The sequence below is a fragment of the Canis lupus genome, chromosome 25 (genome assembly GCF_003254725.2).
Source record: "Canis lupus dingo isolate Sandy chromosome 25, ASM325472v2, whole genome shotgun sequence".
Classification (NCBI taxonomy): Eukaryota; Metazoa; Chordata; class Mammalia; order Carnivora; family Canidae; genus Canis; species Canis lupus.
The window spans coordinates 32,266,178-32,291,164 of NC_064267.1; the positions used below are offsets into that span (position 1 = coordinate 32,266,178).

The 24,987-nt window shown below is 40.5% G+C and overlaps 1 protein-coding gene and 1 long non-coding RNA gene across 3 annotated transcripts in view; one reads left to right on the top strand and one right to left on the bottom strand.

Moving 5' to 3' along the window:
• LOC112669725 (uncharacterized) overlaps positions 1-8,228 on the top strand; it is a 52,553-nt gene extending 44,325 nt beyond the window's left edge. The window contains exon 4 of the long non-coding RNA XR_003142473.3: positions 8,079-8,228. This is a non-coding gene — a long non-coding RNA (uncharacterized LOC112669725). The remainder of the gene's footprint in view (positions 1-8,078) is intronic.
• The window catches only part of DOCK5 (dedicator of cytokinesis 5), a 211,206-nt gene that overhangs the window by 179,277 nt on the left and 6,942 nt on the right, over positions 1-24,987 (bottom strand). The gene's annotated exons all lie outside the window — the stretch shown is intronic.

Sequence of the window (24,987 nt, forward strand, 5' to 3'; positions counted from 1 at the left end):
GCCATACTGTTTTTCCTAGTGGGTACACCATTTTACATTCCCACAACAGGGTACATGGGTTCTAATTTCTCCATATCCCTGTCAATCTTGTTATTTTGTTTTTTTTGTTTTTTTTTTGATAGTAGCTATCTTAATGGGTCTGAGATGATATGTCATTTTGGTTTTGATTTGCATTTCTCTAATGATCAGTGATGTTGAACATCTTTTCATGGGCTTATTGACCATTTAGTACATCTTCTTTGGAGAAATATCTATTCAAATCCTTTGTCTGTTTTTAAATTGGATTATTTGGAGTTTTTTCATTTTAAGTTGTAGGAATACCTTTTTAATGTCAGTCACCTGAGAAGGGTGCCAGGGGGGCCCAGCGTATGGGTGGAGGCAATGAAGCCCATAACCTTTCCTTTATTCATCTCTGTAGAAACACAAAAATGCCTTGCAGATTTTTATATCTAACAAATTATAGGAAAATAAGATGAATTTGTGTCCCATTGCCAAAAGGGGCCTCATGCCAACCCCTGCGAGTTCTTGCCCATCTAACTGTTTTAAATTAGTTTCCCTCCAATAGTTGAAGACAGATTTATTCTCAGTTCATTTCTACCTTTTCCAACTGAAAGGGAATGAGATTCAGAATGACTCACTTGTTCTTTTCCTTATGGGTATATAAAATGCCACTAATTTTTATCATAGGGTAAAAAAGATACATTTGCTAATATATGGAAATTATAAAAAATATTATATAATATAAAGAATATTATATAAATGTAGGAAGTTTAAAAATACTTAAGATAAAAATGCCTCATTCACTCATTCAACATATCAGTACAACTTGGGTCTTGTTCTTGTTGCTGGAGACAGAACAGGAAACAAAACAGAAAAAAACCAGAAAGTGATAAGTGCTATAAAAAGTAATGCTGGGTAAGCAAGGGTGGGGTAATATTCAGATAGGATAAGCAGGGAAACTTTCTCTTATGATGAGTCTCAGCTTTAACAGGCTACAAATGTCCACACTTCACCCATGAAGGTCTTCCCACTTAACAGAAATTTAATTCTGTTTAAAGATTTTGATAAATCTAAATAATTATCTACCAAAAAGGACCTAAATCCATCTTAACATATAAGTATGCATTTATAAGATTTTTAAAAAAGAAGTTACTTGTTATGGAAGGAATATTGGTGTCCCTCCCCAAATTCACATACTGAAGCCCTAAATCCTTAATGCGATGGTATTTGGACGTGGGGCTATGAGAAGTAATCAAATTTAGATGAGGTCATGGGGATGGGGCGGCCATGATGGGATTAGTATCCTTATAAGAAGAGGAGAAACCAGGCCTCTAGCTCCTCAATCAGCCACATAGGGACACAAAAGAAAGTGGCCATCTGCAAGCCAGGAAGAGGGCTCACACCAGAACCGAACTATGCTGGTACTGCGATCTCAGACTTTCCAACTTCCAGAACTGTGACAAACAAACCCAGTCTATGGTGTTTTATTATAATAGCCTAAGCAGACTAAGACATTACTTCTCTTGACAATAGCAATCCATTCTTACCACTCATTCTCATTTCATTTTTTATGCTTCTGTTTCATTAAAAGTCCTTCCCTTATTCTTATTTATTTATTTTTGGATCACAAAATATTTCAGCACACATACCCTGTTTAGAGGACTAAGACAGTAGCATGCGTATTCTAAATCTTGACCCATGGGTAAATCGCTGAGCCCTCAGAAGGGTGGAAGAATTAGTTGTTCAGTTCCAGAGCTTTCAATAGAAATACTCAGTTGACCAGAGCAAAGGCCCCGGAGCAGGAGTCTGGGTAAGCTCTACTACCGTGAGGTGAGAGGAAATTAGTGGATGAGGTTATACAGCCTATCATTTGCTGGGCAGGTAGTTGTTAGTGGCACCAAGGGTGGAAGACATGTTTTGGCAAATTTCCTCAAATTCTTCATCCTTCCTGCAGATGGGAAGTCTGCTTATAGTAAAGGAAATACTGATGTCCCACGGCCTTTATGAAAATTCTTTAGCTGATTAGGCTCTGTGCTTGCTAAAAATAAGCAAGAGCATTCTGGGTTTCACCAGGAGACCCTGCTGAAAGGTAGGAACAGGTGGAAGGACCAAGAGATTAGATAAAAAGGCATGAATTCTAATGATCTCTACCTCAGTGTAGCAATGTGGCAATAATTACCATTCCTGGTCTTCATCCTATCTGATTAGAGGGGGAAAAAACGAATTTACAGAGATCTTCTTACTTATTCTCAGGGAACTCCTGTGAAACAGCGAGAGGTAGGGCATATCATTCTTTTAGCTGTATTTGAGAAAATAAAGGAGTGTCTGAGTCAGGGGGAGATTCAGGCCACCTGTCTCCTAAGAGCTATCATATCCACCCACCCAGAAGTGAACACGATATGACCAACTGAATTATATTTCCATTTATTTTAAAGATGAGGTTTGGGAATTATTCATACGTGATAAGCCAGAGGTCCTCAGGGGTATGCTCTCCCTTTCAGCTCCCCTTTGAAATAATATCAGGATTATTAAAAGAAAGAAAAAATCTACAACCATCCTATAAACCAAACTAAAGCACTATCCCCATGCCAGGGCCTTAAAGAGTCTTCCTACACTGCAATGTAGCATGAAGAAAGCAGGAACTCATAATTTTTCCCTGAGAGAAAACAGTGTCCCCCCGAACAGCAAAGACCCTAACAAGAGCCAACATTCCTTGCTAACTTGGAAGGATAAGGACATTTCTTCACTCCCAAATACCCTGGAGATGAGTTCAGGTAAACAGGAGCACAGGGTAGCTCTGGGGATGGTGAGCTGATAGGATCAGCATAACTCTGCAGCCAGTTGGGTCTGGATATGAATCTTAGCTTCACCACCTATTAGTTATTAAACTTCTCTAAGCCACCATTTTCTCCTCTACCAAAATGCCTGAGTAGCTCAGTCGGCTAAGCATCTCCTTTTGGTTCAGGTCATGATCCGGAGTCCTGGGATCGAGCCCCGCATTGGGCTCCCTGCTCAGTGGTGAGTCTGCTTTTCCCTTTGCCCCTCCCCTGTTCATGCTCATGCTCTCTTTCTCTCAAATAAATAAATAAATAAAAACTTCTTTTAAAATGCCTAATAACTGTGACTTATGCACAGGATTGCTTTGAGGATTAAATGAGATGGGAATATAAAGTGCTTAGAATAGTCACTGCAAGTATTCCTCTAGAGATGATGATGATGATGAAGATGATGGTGATGGATATGATGATGAGTGATGGTGACAGATATTGATAATGGTGATGATATGATGATGGTAATGGTGGAGATGGTGAGTGATGATGATGGTGATCATGATGATGATGATGACAGCGAGAAATGATGGAACTGGGATTTAAGATTTGGCAAAATACAGCTAAGGCTTTCAGAAAGCTTCACTTACTTCATATATTCCTGTCCTTTGATCCAGTAATTTCACTTATTAGAAATATTCTTTTGGAAATATAGAGAAATAGATGAGAATTTAAACATAAAATTTAGTTGCATTTGGAAAAATAGCAAACTAAATACCTAACAATAGTGGAAATTTTGAAAAATGACGTGTAGAAATAAAGCAATTTAGATAGACTGGCCATAATTATAGAGAAGTGGTTGTCAAGATGGGGAAATTTGAGAGGCTAGATAAATGAATGACATCCCACCCCCATGCACTTCCAGATAACAATCCCTTCTTCATCTAATAGGAGACAGGAAGTTTATCCTCTGCAAAAATTGAGTGACAAGGACACCAGGCAAGGGAGAGGGGCTGGAGGGGAACAGGACAAAGAGGGTTACAGCTTAATTCCTGCTGATGACCCCAGCCCTCTGCTTCCACTGACATCCAAAGCAAAATCTTTCCTGGGAAAATCTGAACTGCCCTGCCCAGAGAAACATCTACAGATGAAGGCATGTGAAGGTCTTAAAAAATAATAATAATAAAACAATAAAGAAGAAAAGAAAGAAAAGGAAAGGAAAGGACCAATTCAGAGTATTCGTACAAATACCTTGTATTTGTATAAATACATAAGTAGTCAAGATCAGCAAACATTTGGGGAAGATTCTCCAAAATGAAGAGTACTGCACTAAAAAAAGAGAAAAATAAGAGAGAGAGAGAAAAGAAAAATAATCCAGAAGAAAGAAAATTAGTCCAAGTATCAGAAGTACAGTCTTACAACAGAAAGAAATGGAAAGATAGTCCATGCTCATGGATAGGAAGAACAAATATTGTTAAAATGTCTAGTACCCAAAACAATCTACAGATTTAATACAATCCTTAACAAAATACCACCAGTATTTTTCACAGAACTAGAATAAACAATCTTCATATTTATATGGAACCACAAAGACCCCAGCTAGCCAAAGCAATTTTGAAAGAGAAAAGCGAAACTGAAGACATCACAATTTCAGACTTCAAGTCATATTACAAAGCCGTAGTAATCAAAACAGTATGGCACTGGCACAAAAACAGACACATAGACCAGTGGAACAGAACAGAATACCCAGAAATAAACCCCCAATTATTTGATCAATTAATCTTCGTCAAAGCAGGAAAAAACATCCAATGGGAAAGTCTCTTCAACAAATGATGTTGGAAGAACTAGACAGCAACATGCAAAAGAATGAAATTGGATGACTTTCTTATGCCATACACAAATATAAATTCAAGATGGATTAAAGGCCTAAATGTGAGACCTGAAACCATAAAAATCTGAGAACAGAGCACAGACAGTCATGTGTCTGACATTGACCATAACAACTTTTTTCTAGATATGTCTCCTGAAGTAAGAGAAATAAAAGCAAGAATAACTTATTGAGATTACATCAAAATAACAATCTTCTACACCGTGAAGGAAACAATCAATGAAACTAAAAGGCAACCAGTTGCAAATAACATATCTGATGAAGGGTCAGTACCCAAAACATATGAAAAACCTATATAACTCAACAACCAAAATACAAAAAATCCAATTAAAAATGGACAGAAAACTTGAACAGACATTTCTCCAAAGAAGATATACAGGTAGCCAGCAGACACTTGGAAAGATGCTCTGCATCACCTATCATCGGGGAAATGCAAATCAAAACTACAATGAGATATCACCTCACACCTGTCAGAATCACTAAAATCAAAAACACAAGAAACAACAAGTGCTGGAGAAGATGCAGAGAAAAAGGAACCCTCTTGCACTGTTGACGGGAATGCAAAGTGATGCTGCCACTCTGGAAAACAGTATGGAGGTTCCTCAAAAAGTTAAAAATAGAACCATACTATAATCCAGTAATCCAGCAATCCAGCACTACTGAGCATTGAAGCCCCAAAATACAAAAACACTAATTCAAAGGGATATATGCACCCCTATATTTATAGCAGCATTATTTACAACAGCCAAGTTATGGAAGCAGCCCAAGTGTTTGTTGATGGGTGGATGGATTAAGAAGTATAGTGTATACACACACACACACATACACACACACACACACAGTGGAATATTATTCAGCCTTTAAAAAGAATGAAATTCTACCATTTGCAAAGACATGCATAGAGCTAGAGAGTATAAGTCGGAGAAAGACAAATACCATATGACTTCATTCACATGTGGAATTTCTTTTTTAAGAAAAAGAGAGTGCGGGCAGGGGGTGGGGAGGGGCAGAGGGATAGGCAGAGAGAATCCCAAGCAGGCTCCAAACCCAGTGTGGAATCCAACACAGGGCTCAATCCCACAACCCTGAGGTCACAACCTGAGCCAAAATCAAGAGCCGGATGACTAATCAACTGAGCCACCCAGGTGCCCCAGTCATTCATGGAATTTAACAAAACAAACAAGCAAAGGAGAAGGAGAGAGAGACAAACCAAGAAACAAACTCTGAACTATAGAGAACAAACTGATGGTGACCAGAGAAGAGGGAGTGGGGGGGCGGGTGCTGTAGGGTGAAACTGATAATGAGGATTAAGGAGGGCACTTGTAATGAGCGCTAGGTTTCGTATGGAAGTGTTGAATCACTATATTGTACACCTGAAACTAATAGAACATTGCAGGTTAACTATACTGGGATTAAAACAAATAATAAATAAAATTTTGTATTTCAAAAAAAAAAGTATAGTCTTAGGAGCTACAGTGACCTATAAAGATTGAAATTGCAATGTCTGAGCAGTATTACTAACACATCATACCAAAACTTCCTATTTGATGAAACCAGAGGTATTGAAAGAGATTTCAAAAAGGAACCATTTCCTCACTATATGATTCAATGTTAAATTAATGCCATGTACTAGACCATCTAAAATTATCTTATGGCTCTCCAAAATCACAGATATGGCTCCCTTCCTGCAAGTGTTGTCCTGGGCAATAATATTCCCTCATGGCCAACCTTGAGCCATTGTCCTCTACCAACCTATCTTCTGCCCTCCCCCCCCCCCCCCCCCCCCGCCCAGTAGCTCAAGCTTGATTTCTGTGTTCTGGGTAACTGGAATGAAGGTACTAGAATGACATGCACATTCAGTACTGCTATTAGCTGGCACAGAAAGAAAAACCCAAAACTCTCAAACAAGCTAAAAGTCCACTGATTAGGACAAGTCCCACAAGTAGAAAGTTCTGAAAGCAGTTGGTGACTCAAACAGCTAATTTCAATTGCTCCCTTTTTAAGATGCCCATTATTTAGGTGTCCAGAGATCATTAATACGATTACTCATTTAAACACAAAACAGTTCTTTAAATCCCCTCCTAATTATCACATAAACTGTGTGTGTGTGTGTGTGTGTGTTGTTTCCAGGGTTTAAGGAAAGCCTGAGATTTGTTATTTCTAATTACTTAACATATAAATCATATAAACTTACTCTATCCAAATTGGGGGAAGCACTATCAAAGTTAATAGTGGTCATTTTCTATCAGTAAATCCTTCAATAATAAAACAACATTGCTTTAACAAAGAATCTTTTTTTTTTTAATTAAAAAAAAAGTGTGTTCCAATGATACTGTAGTCAGAAACACTGCCAGAAATTGAAATAAAATAAAGTCCAGGACATTGAGTAGATTGCAGATTGTTCTCATGCCCTGCTTGGGAAGAATAATTTCTCCCTCCCTCCCAATCTTGGCCCTTCTGGAGAGGTACCCTCTCTCTCTCTCAAAACAAATTACCACCATAATACATCACATAAGTCTCTATGGAGACCTGACTGCACCTGATCATGGGCTGGGGTCCAGAGGCAATGAAGAAGCAATTCCTGCACTCTGGAAGTACTGTACCTCCTCTCTCTTCAATGTCTATAAATCCAAGACGCACAAAAAAACCTCGCACACCCACCCCTGCCTTATACAAATTGACTGTTTTGTTCAAAGGTGCTATATTCCCACAGAATACGCTGCCTGCCATGTCACTCTAGCTTATCCATGGTTTAAAGCTGAAATCAAACTGGTCACCCAACTCCCCCATGCTTTTGAAAGAGACACAAAGAGCCAGCTGAGCCATTGTTAGGGTATTCCCTGGTCTGAAGAACCATATCCCAATGGTGGAGAGAATGACTCCATCACAGAAATAGAGCCCAGGCTGAAGGACCTGCACATTTTCTCATAACCCCACTCACTGATCATGCCACTTCCTTCAAAAGAGGCATCTGGTGATACCTGGCAGAAATATGTCTAGCCAGAATGATAGGATGGCTTTCATTCTAGTCACTAGCTTGCTGTTGATAAGACTGAATCTGAAGTTGGCCAGTAGGGGAATAAAAACCAAATGGGGTAGGAAATTTGATTTAAGGCATCCCATTCTGGTCCTTGTGCCCTGTCATTTACCTCAGCTAGCTGGCCTGTGACAGATGGAGCGTCACCCACATGTCAAAATCCAATGTCCCAGGCACCTGGGTGGCTCAGTGGTTGAGCATCTGCCTTTGGCTCAGGGCATGATGACCTGGGGTCCTGGGATCGAGTCCCACATTGGGCTCCCTGCAGGGAGCCTGTGTGTCCCTCTGCCTATGTCTCTGCTTCTCTCTGTGTGTCTCTCATGAATAAATAAAATCTTTTTTAAAAAATGTCTCATTCATCTCTGTCCCCCTCACATTCATACAGAGCATAGCCTGTGGAAGGATGACCACCAACCAGTGTGCCCTGAACTGATATGACCTACTTCCATATAAGAAAAGAGGAATGGGGGACTAGCAAGTAAGGCAAACTATAAAACCACAGTTAACCATCTCAGCCACATTGCCCTGAGACCAACAGAACAGGTGAGTCAGTGGCAGGGGTGGGGAGGGAAGTGGGAGGCACAGGGGGTGTAGGGGTGTTCACAGAACCCCAATGAGAGCTCTCCTGAATACCCCTAAAGCAAGAATCACTGTACAAAATTAGAGAATTAGAGATGTCAATGGCGACCACCAAACATACTGAGACTGAAGAGACAAATGTGAGACTGAAATCAAGAACTACTGGATCAGATGGGACCTATGTTCAGGTGTGCAAATGCCACTTCTCCTTTATCAGAGGTGCTCTGAAACGGTCTGTCCCACTCACCCTCCCACCCTGGATTACTTAACCCTAAACCACTTCCCACTCACAGGCCAGATATGCTGTCCCAGCTCATCCTGCTACACCACCCTGTACACCAAACTTGCTGGGAGCATGAGCAGAGTAGCCAAGGTTAAGATCAAAAGAGGAACAAGCCAAGTGAAGGGAAGAATTAGTTCTCTAAAAACAGAGAGGCAGGTGGGGGAGCAAAGAGAACCAGCTAGCAGGTTTGGTATCAAAACATCAACCCGCCCCCTTCTCTGAACGTCCTAACGGGGCCCCCTTTGCCACAGCCACAGTAAGACATGGGAGATTTCCCAGATCCAATGCAGTCACTTTCATGGATAAATGTGTTTATGATGTCAGGATTCGGATGAGTGCAATTCTGGATATGCATTTAATTTGTGCTGTTACTTCTCCTTGGGGTGGGGGTTGGTATTCACAAGGAAAGTTTATTTCTCCCCGGAAGGCTACTCACCAGACGGTTCTAATTAAGCCCTGATGGAGCATGAGGACATCCCAAAAGAGGGTGAAAATGAGCTCTGCCTCCTGGGTCTCCAGTGTCTCACATCTTGAGAGCTTTCGGGAAAGAGGCACTACACATGTGCCACACAAAGTAAAAGCTACATTCCCAGCCAGGAGGGGGAGAGGCCTTGAGATGATCAGCTTTGTTTGGCTATAATCATGCGTTTCTCAGGCGGCCCCAGGCTTCTGTGTGAAACAAACCACTGTGTGAGGTGAGCAGAGCTCTTTGAACAGGACAGTTACCCCAGGGAAGTTGCTGTAACACACCCGGCCTTCCCATACTGCCGTTTCATTTCAGGCCGGAAATAGAGAGGCCCCCTCCACCTCTTGGGTCTGGGCCTGATCCACAGGAAACTTCTCTCTTGATTAGACTCCCACTGAGCCCAGGGTTCAGCTTTCCATCCTTCATTCCAACCCACACACCCTGCCACTCCACCAAGAACAGAGTCAGGGGGCCTTTTCAAACAAACCTGCCCACCCACGACCACTGTGGGCAAGCTACAGAGCTCATGCTAAGAATTAGCCCTGCCTTTTTCTTGGAATTGAGAAACTGGCCCTTGAACTGCAAAGGAATATTCTCTAAAAAGCAGATTAATCTTTACTGATTTTTGGCAGTCAAAATTCTGGGGTCAATTAAATGGAGCCAAGACCTAATGCCATAATGCCTTAATGTTTCCTGAGCATTTATGTGCAACGCCTGAGGAGGTCCAAGACTCTGTTGGCCCCATCTAGATATTGCTGGAAATTGCACCAGCCTTATACAGCCTTCATTTTCCAAGGTTATCCTATAGTCCAGCACAGAAGGGGGTTTCAACCCTATCGTTTACAAACATCAATGTAACACAAAATAATTCAGACACTCTCTAACTACTTTGGGTGGATTGGTCACAGTCACATGACACATATGGATATTTCCTTTTAAAACAGACTTTCCAACTGAAATGGGATCCAGATGTTGTAAGCAGATGTATATTCAGTCCTCTTTCAAGGGGGTACCTACGTAATGAAAACTCAGCTTATTTTGACTCATTTGTGTACTTTTTACTTCTCCTACTAGCATGAGAGCTCTTCCAGGCCTAGAATGCTTGCCCACTGCACTGAGCACAATGTTTGGACCACAGTTGGTCCTGCAAGGCTGGTCCAATAAATGAAGCAATACATAAACACAATGAAGGTTTCAATGAATCGGATTAAGCACCAAAGTCAGGAACAGAATGTTTCCTGTATAAGGTTATACACATGGATTTGGATTTGGAAAATTCTTGATCCCCTTGTTAACTATGACTATTCATCAAGCTAACAGCCAGACTTTTTATTTTTTATAATAGCTGGTGATTTCCATTTGAATGGTGCTTTACATGGAAGCTTTACAAAAAAAATTTTCTTAGATGACAAACTGCAGAAAACGTTAGCCATTCTTTAAGACCCAACTCAAATGACAGGTCACATTTATTGAGCACCTACTATGTGCCAGACCCTGTTTGGAAAACTCTCAGGCACTCAGTCTTTACATGGCTCTGTAGCAGATTCTGACACTATCCTCATCACATAGGTGAAGAACCTGGCTCAGTTGTTCCTTGGGCCTCTCTGAGCTCTCCAAAGGAAGGTAGCCACTTCTTCTGAAACCCTATTTAGCATATCTTGTGCTCCTCTTATGAGACATGCTGTGCTCTCCCATGTACAAGCAATAATTCAAGCATCGTTCCATCCCCTCTGCTCCACTGTAAGCTCCCCGAAGATGGGGCTATCTTATTCCAGTGGTATTGCCAAGGCAGGCCCAGGAACTGCATACCAAGGTCACCTGGGAAGTTTTTCAAACAAAACACAGCAGAGGCCTGGGCCTTACACCCTAGAGGTTTTGGGTGTTGGCTGGTGCTCTGGAACCCCTAGCCTCAGAAAGCCATCTAGGTGGTATTGACACACACCAAGTTTGAGGACCACTGTCTTACTCAACTAGCTCATTGCTTTGCACATTGTGTATAATGAACAAAACATCAAATGAATGAGTGGTTTAACAAATAACCATTATTATGAGATGTCACTCAAGATACATACAACTTTTTCAAGTGGACACAGAACTACCCCAAACAAACTCTGCCAACCCCTCTACCTACTTCCCACCATTCCTTTTCTGCCCCCTTCTGTCATTCAGCTCCAGCCACACTGGCCATTCTTATTGCTCAACTGTGCCAAGCCTCTACCTGGAACTGTCCTACCCTAGATTTGCATGCCTTATTCCTTCTTTTATTTAGATTTCTTCCCAAATGTCACCTCCTCAGAGAAGTGATCTCTGAGGGCCTTAACCTATAGCATGCCCTTCTATCCCTCACAATACTATTACAATCCTGTATCTGTAACCTCATAGCCCTTAACATCAACTGCCATTATATTACATATACTTCAAATTCACTGTTTCTTCCCACTTAGAATGCACACTCCAAGACTTTATGGATTCTTTGAGGAAAGCCGACAAGCCTCTCTGGCTCATTAAGCCTTCTGTTTGAAGTGTTTCAGAGGAGTCTTATTTCTCATTGTGACAAAAAGAAGGGCCTCACTGACTTTCCAAGTTCCTTCCAGGATCCCAAGTCTTAGAAAAATGAAATTTTATAAATAGAAAAAGGCCCAGACATCATCTAATGCAGGGGTTCTTCTTAATCTGGGGTTCATGAGTCCCTGGAGAGTTCTCAACTTCCTAAAACTGTATGTGAAATTCTGTCTGCATGCATATGCACAATTTTCTGTGGAAAGAATCCACAGCTCTCATTAGCGTCTCAAAGGAGTTTTATTTCTCAAACAAAAAGTTAAAATTCTCTCAGCAAAATCCTTTATTATGGATGAGGGGATGAGCCCCCCCCCCCAAAAGCAGCTTAGGAATGACCCAACAGCTGGTTCGTGATGGAGCTGTGGGCAGAGTACCCATCTGTTGACCTCTAAGTGGTCTCCTTAACAACTCTCCACCATATCCCTTATAAAGAGAGGACCCTTCCCTTGTGACAATGGCATATTGCCACCCTGAACCCTGGACTCTGGGAGTAGCTACTTCACTGTGTGTATGACTAAGCCTTGGGCAAAAATACTGCAGCATGCTTTCCCCCTCCCTAACAATTTAATTATTCACAAATTTTCATGTACAGAGAACATCAGGGGGGATGAAGACTCAAATTTGCCCTAAGCCTCTTTCAAATGGCATTTCATACCAATGCAGTAGAGGGCATCTTCTCGTACCCTCGCGCACCAGATGCCCTCTGCAAATAAAGACCTTTTTTTCCCTACTGCTAATAGCTGCAATTTTCTCATGATTTCCTATCGTGGTAAATGCCAACAAAACACATCACCCCCACCACTTGTCCTACTGGCTATTCTTTCAATGTTGCAGATTCCAGACCAGCCCTGCCAGAATGAAAAACATAATATTCACAAGCCATCGGGAGGCATGCAGAGAGGGGGGCTTGCAGAGAAATAAAGGACGGGGTGTACTTGGAATTCAATCAGAAGCCCGTGCATGATCTGCCCCTTCCTCTCTGATTTTTTGTGTTTACAGAAAGCTCTGCAAGGTACTCTGAGGTGCCAAATCAACTTTTCCAGTGAGCCCATCACACTGTATGGAACAGAGACCCACTCAAGTTGTGTCAGGAAGAGTCAAGAAAAGCAATGCTTTGGACCTAGAACTGGACAGCAGCTAAGAACAAGGAGAGCTCTGGGGCCTGGGTGCACCCCCTCCAACCCTGCACCCGCCCCAGAGGCTCTAGGGTTGCTCTCTACAGCTGCTCCCTTCTATCAATCAGCTTCTCCAGTTTCCCTATGGTATTCCTGTTTCCTTTTTTCTTTAAGTATAGTTGACACATGATGTTAACATTAGTTTCAGGTGTACAACATGGTGACTGGAGAAATGTATATACATCATGCTGTGCTCACTGCAAGTGTAGCTACCATCTGTCTCATTACATCACTATTATAGTATCACTGACTGTATTCCCCATGCTGTCCCTTTTATTCCCATGACTTATTCATTCCATAACTGGAGGCCTGGATCTCTTACTCCACTTCACCCATTTTGTCCATTCCCCAGCCCTCTGGTAACCATCCGTTTGTTCCCTGTACTTATAGGTCTGATTCCATTGTTTGTTCACTCGTTTGTTTTTTTTTTAGATTGCACATGAGTGAAATCATATGGTATTTGTCTTTCTCAGTTTGATTTACTTCACTTAGTGTAATACTCTTTAGGTCCATCCTCCATATGGTTTTTTCATTCATAACCTTGGCCTCCACATGATTTCAGTTTGCCAAGGACTCGACTCTGTCAAATGGCATCCTTTTAGCTTTTGCCTCTGTGGCAAAATACAGCTTGGGATTCTTTCATTCAAATTCCCAAGATAGGGAATATGACTGACTCTACTTCTTTGTGCCAAGCATTGTCATCGTTCAGATTATGGAATAGCTTCCCTGGAGTGCTGTGCCCACCCATATACCAATTGACAATGGCCGAGCAAGTCAGATATGGTATAAAATGTGGCTGGTTACCTAGGCCTTCCCAAAGTCTTCTGCAGTGGCTTTGACCAGATAGGTATGGTGACGATTTATTCTATTGGCTCTAAATCAGGCTGTTCAATAGTGTGCAGTAGCAGGCTTCTACTAGCATGTAAGAGCCAACTGTTAAATTTTGGGGGATTTTTGTAAGCTATTCGTTAATCCACTGATAGTTTGAAATTGGCCATAGTGGGAATACTTATACCACAGACATTGGCAAATACTACAAATCAGAGCCTGCTTGCTTGGTTTCTCTCTCTCTCTCCTTTTTCTTTCTTTCTTCCTTCCTCTTTTCTTTTCCTTTTTCTTACTTCCTTCCTTTCTTCCTCCCTTCCTTCCTTTCTCTCTCCCTCCCTCCTTCCTTCCTGTCTTCTGGAGAGCTAGTTTGCCAGCATACCCCTGTAGCATTAATGGTTAAAGAGGAAGAAAAAAATTAAGGTAAACAGGGCTCCCGGACAACCTGACATTTGATAATCTATGTCATTTCCCTCTTCTCTTCACCTAGCTTTTGCTGCAGCCAGAATGGATGGTTTCCTCATTCCTACCTCCCACAGATACCTGTTCTACAGCCAGGAGCCAAGTCTCATGCTGAGCCATATCTTCAGGCTTCTCAAACCTCAATGCCCATCTCCATAAAGGTCAGCTTCTTCCCTGAAGACTACCTAATCCCCTCAATTAAAGTAACCTCTGCTTTTCTAAAGTCCTGGAACCCAAAGTATTGCCCTCTTTTCATCTTCAGCCTTCCACTTTAGCCATTTCTGACTTCATAACTTGTAGTACTTTAATTTATTTTAAACTTCCTATGAACAAGATCTATGTCCACTTCTCTGGATCCTTCCAAGTGCTGAACATATGCTCCTCAGTTAAATACCTGGGAGCACATGGTGAATGAATACAGAACAATTATTTCCACAAGTCAGCCAATAACACACCTCTAGAGCCCTTGTCTTCACACATCTACCATTCCAGACCTGCGAACTCATGAGTTCCCCAATAGAGATGAGCCCTGACAACCAAATCAGAATAGGATTTGTGAAGGCATCAATAGAGGTCACCTTAAGGCATGTATCTGGTCTCTCTGTGTGTATTACTTTAAGTAGACACAAATGCCCATAAGAGAAGGGGGAAAAAATCAAGGATATAATATAGGGATTTTAAACTTTGACTTAGCAACAGCAGATTCATACCTCAAGCCACCTATTAAACTTGATCAACCCCTTATTAAAACTGATCTCCCTTTAAGACTTTGAGAAAAATGGCTCTGAGTATTAGGGGAAATCTCAGAACTAGGAACCAGATGAACAAGATCACAAGTTCACTGTCAGGAGAAAATGAGTTCTTCATGTTATGAATCACTTAAACAGCCTGAAGAGTATATAAAAGCCATGAAGCAGTTAGAAGGAAAACTATCAGATTACAATTGGCATGTGAAGAAAAGAGCCCTGAAGAAATGGGCTTCTTTGCCCCAAAGCTTTTCCTAGACAACACCACCTGAGTAAGGCTTCAGGCAGAAAGTTCAATGGCGTATCAACTTTAGATCTTGACATTGTTGGTCAATGCATGTGGCCTTACTGGCACTGCTCAATTAATTTGTAGAAATTTGCTAAAATTGAAAATGCCTCACACTCTGAGAATCTGGAAGGTGGCAGAAAATAGCATCTCTATTTTACAGCCAGAAAACTGAGATAAAGAGAGGCAAGCCACTCGATTGTGTCTGTAACAGAGACTGAAATACAAGCCCAGCTTCCTAATCCTGGCTTCGATACTTCTCTGTGGGTCTCACTCTACCCATCATCCCTCCAAACCCTAAGTGCCCCAGAATATAAAAAAACCTTTATGAGACCTTTATGAGACGGATCATTCCTGAAGCTTAATCCAAACACTTGGTGTTAAAAACAGGAAAAAAAAAGGGGGGGGTCCCTCAGAACTAAGGCAGACAAAAGAACATGGTAGAGTGCCTATTACTGCAAGAAAACAAGCCCTTTAATCTTCCAAAAGTCTAAAAACCCTGTCACCCCAGGCTGCTGATAAATGCAAGAAGATAAAGACATATTACAGGGAATGCACACTTCACTGTAGAGATCACTTATATTTCCTTCATCTGTCATTTCTTGATAGGAAGATAGGACCACAGAAGTGGTGTACTTTCCCTAAGGTTTTATAACCATTAGCTAAAGCCTCCTAACCCTGGAATTTAGCCCCCTGGTAGCTAAGAAAAATCACCAGTAAAGATGGGAAAAAAGAAAGCAAATGAGAGCAAAACTCTGCATGTACATGTGTCCTCCGTAACAGCCTCGTGTCTGATCCTTACAAATGGAGTCCTTTGGGCAACCAATGAGGGTTTTCTGAGTCCAAAATATGTCACTGCATTAAGTCAATATCAAAATGCAACCAAAGGAAAGTGGACAAGATTGTGGTTTGCTTTTCGGAGTGAGCCATTTGCTTCTGAAATAAGTTCCACTGTCAAATCTGAACTGAGCAGGCAGACTCATATCTAACTCAGGAAAAAAAATATAAGAGATGGATTCAAAATTTCCAAAGCTCTTGGCTTAGATCGTAGCTCAAACATGAAAAGAATTCTTCTACAGAGTCAAACCATTTCTGAATCTGTGAGCTTCCAAAAAGACTCCCTGAAGCTATCAAGCAATTGGAAAAAAAGCTGGAGCCGCAATCCCCACATTGCCCAATGTGAACTGGGTACTGGTCTCCCTCAAGCTAGGTTCCTCAGAAATATTCTGCAGTATTCTATACACAGTCAACCCCTTTCCTCAAGTAGGCATCAGTCTTCTTTAAGAAAGGTTCACACGGACAAACTGTAAGAGACACTTAATCATAGGAAACATAGAGGTCGCTGAGGGGAAGGTGTGAGGGGTTGGGGTAACTGGGTGATGGGCATTAAGGAAGGCACATGACGCAATGAGCACTGGGTGTTATATAAGATTGATGAATCACTGACCTCTACCTCTGAGACCAATAATACATTTTATGTTAATTGGCTGACTTTAAAGAAAAAAGAAAGGCTCACAGGCTTATAAGATAATCATTCGGGGTTCTGTCCTCAAAGATTCCTAGTTTCAATTCTACGATAGTCTGTGTGATAGGACCAGAAATGGCTGGCCAAGAGCTACTGGTCATAACTGTCTGTGAGTGTAGGACCGGAGATGAGGCTGGAGATGATGTATACTGTGGCATTCTATCAGACCAAAGGGAAGGAAGCCAGACTTTATGAAACCCTGCCTACTCTTTCTATGTATTTTCTACACATTCCGTATCTTAGGTCATCCTCACACCCCATAAGCCACTGGAACATAGCAGGTATTCTGAGAACATGGACTTCCTCAGAGCAGTAAGCTAGTCACAGTGAGTAGAGAATAAAATTCCAGTTGGTTGGACTCAAAACACCCATGTTAGTCGGTTTTGTGTGAATTATTTGTTTATACCTCTTAACATCCTAGACTGATCTGAGCCAGTGTTACTCCAAAAGCACAGAAACAGAGAATAGAAGTCCCCTCACCCAGAGACTCCTGGGAATTCAAATATCTTCTCTAACAATTTTTACAAGACCAGGCCATTTCCAGCCATAAGAGCTTTGACACTGGAAATATACTAGAGTCTAGTCTGGACCTCTGAAGATGGGTTCAGAGCTAACAACACTAACTGTTTAATAATCAATCCTGCTCTGGGGGCACCTGGGTGGCTCAGTGGTTGAGCATCAGCCTTTGGCTCAGATTGTGATCCCGGGGTTCTGGGATCAAGTCCCTCATCAGGCTTCCAGCAAGGAGCCTGCTTCTCCCTCTGTGTGTGTGTGTGTGTGTGTGTGTGTGTGTGTGTGTGTGTCTCATGAATAAATAAATAAAATCTTAAAAAAAAAATCAACCTTGATCTGCAAACAAGATCACCTGATTGCCAGGCTAGTATAGTCTCAGGCAGGCTCCTGCCTAGCAAAATTTCAGATAATGATTATATACTGCCCGTGGTACCAGGAAGTATGCTCATCATATTCCTACCTTCTCAACTGGCTTAGAGCCTTATTTGATTCATAAAAGCAAAGGGTAATAAAAGTAGACCTGAACTTCAAAATTCTGAGCCACAAGAACCTACTCTCCAAAACCTTCACCCTGCAGCAAATGGCTCTTGCATCTGTCTTTACAATTCTGATTTTAAGCATGGCTTGGCCACTGGCACTTGCTACAGTCTGCAGGACTGGAAGTAGTAACCATGTTAGCTTACCCTGTGGCACTGAGCAAATCAACAGCTGCACATCGATCTTCTTCACCTACTCAGAACATGACTTATTTTTTTTTAAAGGCATACCATATTAGTGAAGCTATTAGACTATAGAAATAATCATATATAAGTGTTCTATTTTGTTAGTGAAATATTTTATGTAATGTGAGACTAAGTCTTGTGTATGCCATGGGCCTGTCCATTACCTTATCAAAGAAAAGAATGACATCACCTCCCTGTCTTTAAACAAAGGAGTCAAAGCCAGAGAATAATGGTTTATCAGCCATAAAATAGTCATTTAGATACTTAAAACAATAAATTACTTAAAATTAATGAGACGTAATTCTACAAGTTTTTAATTTTAGGATTATTAAAGAAATGAGGCTAGTGTAAACATGAAAATTCCATTTTGCCCTTAACTGAAGAACAATGTAGGAATAGGTTTTTGATTGTAAACAAAGAGACAGAGTGTATCATAAGTAATTCACTCAATTGTAGAAAGCAAAGTATACTAAATTACAGGAGTGTATAAAGTTAGAATTTTGCTAGAATATGCAATAGCGTAGTTTGAGAGATGGGGTCAAAGACCTAATTGCTGAACCCACCCAAGACATCCTGTGTGATTTGTAGCAAACCACCGAAATAGTCTGTTTCAGTTACTAGACCTCTACAACAGAGGTGACAACAGCTCTGCCTTTAGGTCACAAATTACATTAATACTCATTGGATCATGAAGTCCAATTTATTTATTTGTTCAAATTGGTAATCGATCCACATTGCACAAACTTTCAAAGGTGCAAAAATAGTCAATAAAAGCTCTCTACTTCTTTTTTTTTTTTTTTTTTTTTTTAATTTTTATTTATTTATTTATGATAGTCACACAGTGAGAGAGAGAGAGGCAGAGACATAGGCAGAGGGAGAAGCAGGCTCCATGCACCGGGAGCCCGATGTGGGATTCGATCCCGGGTCTCCAGGATCGCGCCCCAGAGCAAAGGCAGGCGCCAAACCGCTGCGCCACCCAGGGATCCCAGCTCTCTACTTCTGACGCCCAATCCACCATCCCCTTTCAAGAACCACCTGATGGACAATTTCTTACATACAGTTTCAGAAATGGTCTAGCATTTACAAGTTCATGCAAACACACACTTTTCTCTGCCTACTGCATTGTGGCTTGACAGTGCCTGACACACAGTAGGTACAGAACAAATATTCATTTAATGAAATTAATACTATAGACACTTTTTGCATCTTGCCCTTTCATTCAAATATATCTTGGAAATAGCCCATATCAATGAATAGAGAGCTCCTTCACTTTTTTCCTTTCTAAAATTTTTTAGTTTACTGTACATACAGGAAAGGCACATGTTATACACGTACAGTGCACTAAGTTTTCATAAACTGAATCACCTACATAAGCAACACCCTGATCAAGAAAAGACAAATGTTACTGATAACCTAAATGCTCTCATCCTCACTGCCAGCACAACTTTCACCCTGCAGACACCTAGACTAACGACTACCCTGACCTAAAAAATAAATTAGTTTCACCTGTATTGGCATTTATAGCAATTCAGTAGCAAAATAGGTACTCTTGTGTTCACCTTCTTCCCATGGCCTTTTGGAAGACTTAACTGTATTTTTATGAGGACATGTAAATCTTATATTCTCACTGCCCTATAGTATTTCCTTGGGTGGGGACACCATAATTTATACATATGTTCAACTGCCAATGGGCATGTGTGTCATTTCCAATTTGGAGCTATTTTAAATAGTGTACTATGAACATTCTGCACAAGGCTTTTAGCAGAAACTTGTCATTCTCCTAACAGTGAAACTGTGGAGGCACATAGTAGGTCCACACCAAACTTTCCTAGGAACCACTAAACTGCCTTCCGAAATGGGTGTACTGATGTACGCTTTCACAGCACATGCGACTTCCTACGACCACGTGTCCTCACCAGCAGCTGGAATGATTCCATGGTTTTGTTTTGTGCTATTTAGCTCTTCTGGTAGGGTTGCCATTGTTTTTACATCTCTGTGATGACAAATGGAAAGCAGCCCCCTTTCATATGTTTACTGGACATTTGGATATTATCTTTTATGAAGTGTCTATCCAAATCTTTTGCCTATTTTTGTATTGGGTTATTCTTTTCTCTTACTAATTTCTAGTTCTTTACATGTTTGCAATATGATCTGTTGTTCAGACATATGTACTGGGAATGTCTGCTTCCATTCTGTGGGTTCTCTTTTTAATCTCTTAAGTGTGTCTTTCTGTGAACTTAAAGTTCTTAATTTTAATAGATTCAGTATAATTTTTTTATAAGTTAGTGGGTTTTGTGTCCCTTTTAAGAATCTCTGCCTACTCCAAGATCAAGATGTTCTCTTATGCACTTTTTTTAAAAAGATGTATTTATTCTTAGAGAAAGAGAGAGAGGGGGGAGGGGGAGAGGAGAGGGAGAGGGAGGATCTCAAGCAGACTCCCTGCTGAGCACAGAGCCAGACACGGAGCTCTATCTCATGACTCTGAGATCATGACCTGAGCCAAAATCAAGAGTCAGATGCTTAATCAACAGAGCCACATAGACGCTCCTCTTATACTCCCTTCTGAAAGACTTTACCTTTCAGACATTTGGAATCATTTTTTACAGCGTGAAGTAGGAGTCCAGGAATCAACTTTTTTTGGCATTAGGTAGGGATCCAGTACATTTTTCAAGACAGACAATTGACCAAGAACCATTTTTTGAAGAGATCATCCTTAAACTACCAAATGCCAGTATCATCTTCACAGACACTTTGTCTATCACTGAGCTTGATTTTTTTAATGCTGTAGTATTCCATTATATGCACATGCCACAAATCCCTAAACCCACTCCCCACTGGTTCACATATATTTTCACATTTTTGTTATGAATAATGCTCTAATGAACAATCCTGTCCATGTATTATTTCCCACATGTGTTAACATATCTGTAGGATAAACTCATAGAAATGGAATTGGTAGATCAAAGGATATGTACATTTTTTATTTTAATCAATATTTGGTAGAGGGTATACCAGTTTTAATTAGATTTTTCAGACCACAATGATACGGCACACACAGTATTATTATAAGACATGGCACATTAGAACTTCACTTATACCAAAGTTTCCAACATTTTGAGCCTCAGGATCTCTTTTTTAAAGATAATAAATGAAAAAAAATAAAGACAATAAATGTTCTTCTAGTATTCACTGGTTGAGAAAATATACAGAAGCATGCAAGTTCATAGAAACTGTGCCTCATAATCCTGTGAGATGGAAAAACTTAAATGAATCATGCTGTCATGATGTGAGGGGCAGGCCTTCTCTATTTATTTGCTCCTGTTCATAAGGAAGCTCAAAGCCTGGCTGGTATACCTCAGAAACCAGGTAGACAAACTCCAGCCCTGTTCCAGGAGGAGTTTGACTCCAACAGGAAGTCCCCAGTAGCTCTCTGCCTTGAGATGAGGCTGCATATCCTCCCTACTATCAAGCTGTTCCCTTCCATCAGAACTGCACAGGAGGACTTGTACCCACCATGACACCAAGGAGCCTTACTCAAACTTCTCCTACCTTAAGTGTTCAGAATAAAGCATCATGGTTTTGCTCAAAATACAGGTTTAAAAAAATACCAATGTTCTCTCACTTCCAGGTCAATATTATAATCCCTTATGATCAATACATGACTTTACCCATACTTGGTAAACTGCATTAACATTCAAACATGCCTGTAATGTTGTAAGAATATCATGTTACTTATTAATTTTGTCATTGAACATTATATCAATACTCTGGTGCTGGGGACCAAACATCACTGAGTCTATACCAGCCCTGAAATATGACCACCATGAAACCCACAGCGTGACTTCTACTTTGCAGGCTCAAACCTCCAAGACACACTTCCTTTCCAGAACTCTTAAAAAGGGGAAGGTAAACAGCAAAGAAAACCATCAACAAAATGAAAAAGGCAGTCTACCAAATGGGAAAAAATATCTGCAAATCACACATCTGGTGAGGAGTTATCCAATATATAAAGAACTCATAAACTCAGTAGCAAAAAAAAAAAAAAAAAATTCCAATTAGAAAATGAGAAGATCTGAATAGACATTTTTTTCCAAAGAAGACATACAGATGCCCAAGAGACACATGTAAAGAAGCCCTACATCACTCATCATCAGGGGAATGTAAATCAAAACCACAATGAGATATCACCTCACGTCTTTTAGAACATTATTATAAAAAGACAAGAAGCAAGCATTGGTGAGGATGTGGAGAAAAGAGACGTCTTATGTACTTCTGGGATGTAAATTAGTGCAGCTAGTCTGGAAAACAGTATGGAGGTTCTTCAAAAATTAAAAATAGAACTACCATATAATCCATCAATCCCACTTCTGAGTATTTATTCAAAGGAACACTAACTTGAAAAAGATATCTGTACCTCCATGTTTAATGCACCATTATTTAATAGCCAAGATTTGGAAACAACCTAAGTGTCCTCTGATGATGAATGGATAAAGAAAATGTGATACGTATACAGTGAAATATTATTCAACCATAAAAAGAAGGGAATCCTGCCATTTATAGCAACACAGATGGAACTGGAGGGTATTATGCTAAGTAAAATAAGCCAGAGAAAGGCAAACACTATATGATCTCACTTATATGTGGAATCTAAAAAAAAAAAAAAAAAAAAAACCCACAAAAACAATGGAACTCATAGAATAGATTGATGGCTGTCATATGTGGGAGATGGGTGGTAATAAGTAATTCTTGGGGATGTAATGTACAGCATAATGATTACAGTCAATAATACTATATTGTATATTTGAAAGTAGCTTTTATTTTTTTAAAGATTTTATTTATTTATTTATGAGAGACACAGAAAGAGGCAGAGACACAGGCAGAGGGAGAAGCAGGCTCCATGCAGGGAGCCAGATGTAGGACTCGATCCCGGGACTCCAGGATCATGCCCTGAGCCAAAGGCAGACGCTCAACCGCTGAGCCACCCAGGCATCCCAAAAGTAGCTTTTAAAAGTCCTCAACATGGGGTGCCTGGGTGGTGCAGTTGGTTACACAGCTGACTCTGGATTCAGCTCAGGTTGTGAGCTCAGGGTCATGGGATCAAGGCCCACATCTGGCTCCATGCTTAGCATGCAGTCTGCTTGAGATTCTCTCTCCCCCTCTGCCCTTCCCACTTGTGCTCTAAAATAAATAAATAAATTTAAAAAAAAAAAGAGCCTTCATCGTGAAGAAAAATTTGATATGGATGCTAACTAGACGTACCACAGTGATCATTTCTCCTTATACACACTTCACATTGTATACGTGAAAATACCATCAAGTTATATGTCAATTATATCTCAATAAAAAGGGGGAGAAGATAATTTAACAGCTAAATCTTATTCATACCGAAATCTCCACCTAGGAGAAAACCCAGGGAAGACAAGTATTTTCACCTTTAGGACTGTGTTGGGTGCAATTATTTGTCAAGAGTCCCAAGCAGACATATAAAGAAACTTGCTCTGTCAAGTTATAGAGAGGAAGCAGCTAGAAGACAATAGGCTGAAACACAAATTTTCTAGGAGCCCTATGACTTTGGTTAATCACTTTATGCCTGCAGGGCGTATTTTTCCAATAAATGAGGGTGTTAGCTATGAGGGGATGCATAGAGAATCTAGCCCTTAATATTTTATGATGCTATGCACAAAAGGGTAAAGCTGTCAGATTTTTTATAACCAAGTTTTAGAACTTATAACCAGTCTCCAGCAGCAAAGTGTGGGGGAGTGAGAGCCCTATCACTCCAGGCTCATAGGAAATACACTCCTGCCCCAGCTACATATGTAACAAACCAGTCATCAGGATGCATTCTTACTCACCTTGGCTGAGTCAGCAAAGAGCTATTTTCAAGAGAGAATTAATCTCTGCTACGATTCTTTTCCTCAAGTTATTTGAAAAGATAAAGAATGGATGCCCAAGATTCTTAGGGCATCGAGGGGGTCCAACTACTGCATCTGACATAGACCGTCCCAGAGTTTAACAGGGTGTGGAAAAGTAGGAGAAAATGGCACAATCTGGAAACGTAGATCCATGAATATAAAGCCATTAGAACAATAGCAGCTTTGCCATGGCATAGAGCTTTGTGGAAAGACAAAGACCACTTTTGTCTCTTGCTTGGGAACTGGTTGCCAGCAATTCAGACAATCGTTTGAGTCCTGACTGCCAGCCCAGGCTCCAGAGGACAAGGCCTGGACATCACTTGCAAAAATAAAATTAACACAACCATCCTCTGCTTTCCCTTGCTCACCCAACTCTTTGCCTCAAAATAATTTCTTAGCCTGATCTCAAAAGCCCTTTTTTAGCTTAAAAATAAAAGCCCATTATTCCTGAGGTATGCTGGAGGCTACTTCTAAACCAATGTCAAAGGACTCCCGAAGGATCTGTTATACCTTTAACATCCAGAGATGGCAGACATTTCATTGATGATTTTATCTATTTGATGAGGAAGAAAACTTCTTTTCCCTCCTTTTAAGCATTTAGTGAAAAACTATCTGACCTTAGTCAATTTCCTGGGCCACAGATACAGGTCAATTCTATTGCAATTCTATTATAACTCTCCATTCAAATGAGTAGTAACAGAATTGACCCATGTTCCTTTTTTTATTATTTTGACAGTACTGAAATATTTTCTATGTATAGAGTTGTAATTGTTGTTACACTGAATATTGATGGGGATAAACTAGCAGTTGGGAAATTTTCCCTTCGTGGGAAAATTCATTACGATGAGATTTGACTCCTTACCCCCCAAACTCCACTGGTTTGTCTCTTAATATTTAGATGAGAGAAACTACCAGTTAAGTTTCAGCTAACAAGTTGAAACGTGTGACCACCACAAAAAAGCCTTCTATAAATCTGGACAAATTAATTATTGAGTAACTACTCCCTTTGCTGCAAAGCCCCTTGCCAGTACTCTAAATTACTTTTTCTTCTCCACATTACTTGTGATCTTTTTCTTTTGATGACCCTGTGTACAGTATACACTATGCTTATTGTAAAGGGATCTCAACTCCTTTTTTGTAATAGGAAGGAACAAATGCATTTAAAAGCCTTCTTTCTTTCATTAGATTTTGTCTTTTCTAAGTCATGTGCTCAACACAGTACTAATGCAATGACTCAGAAC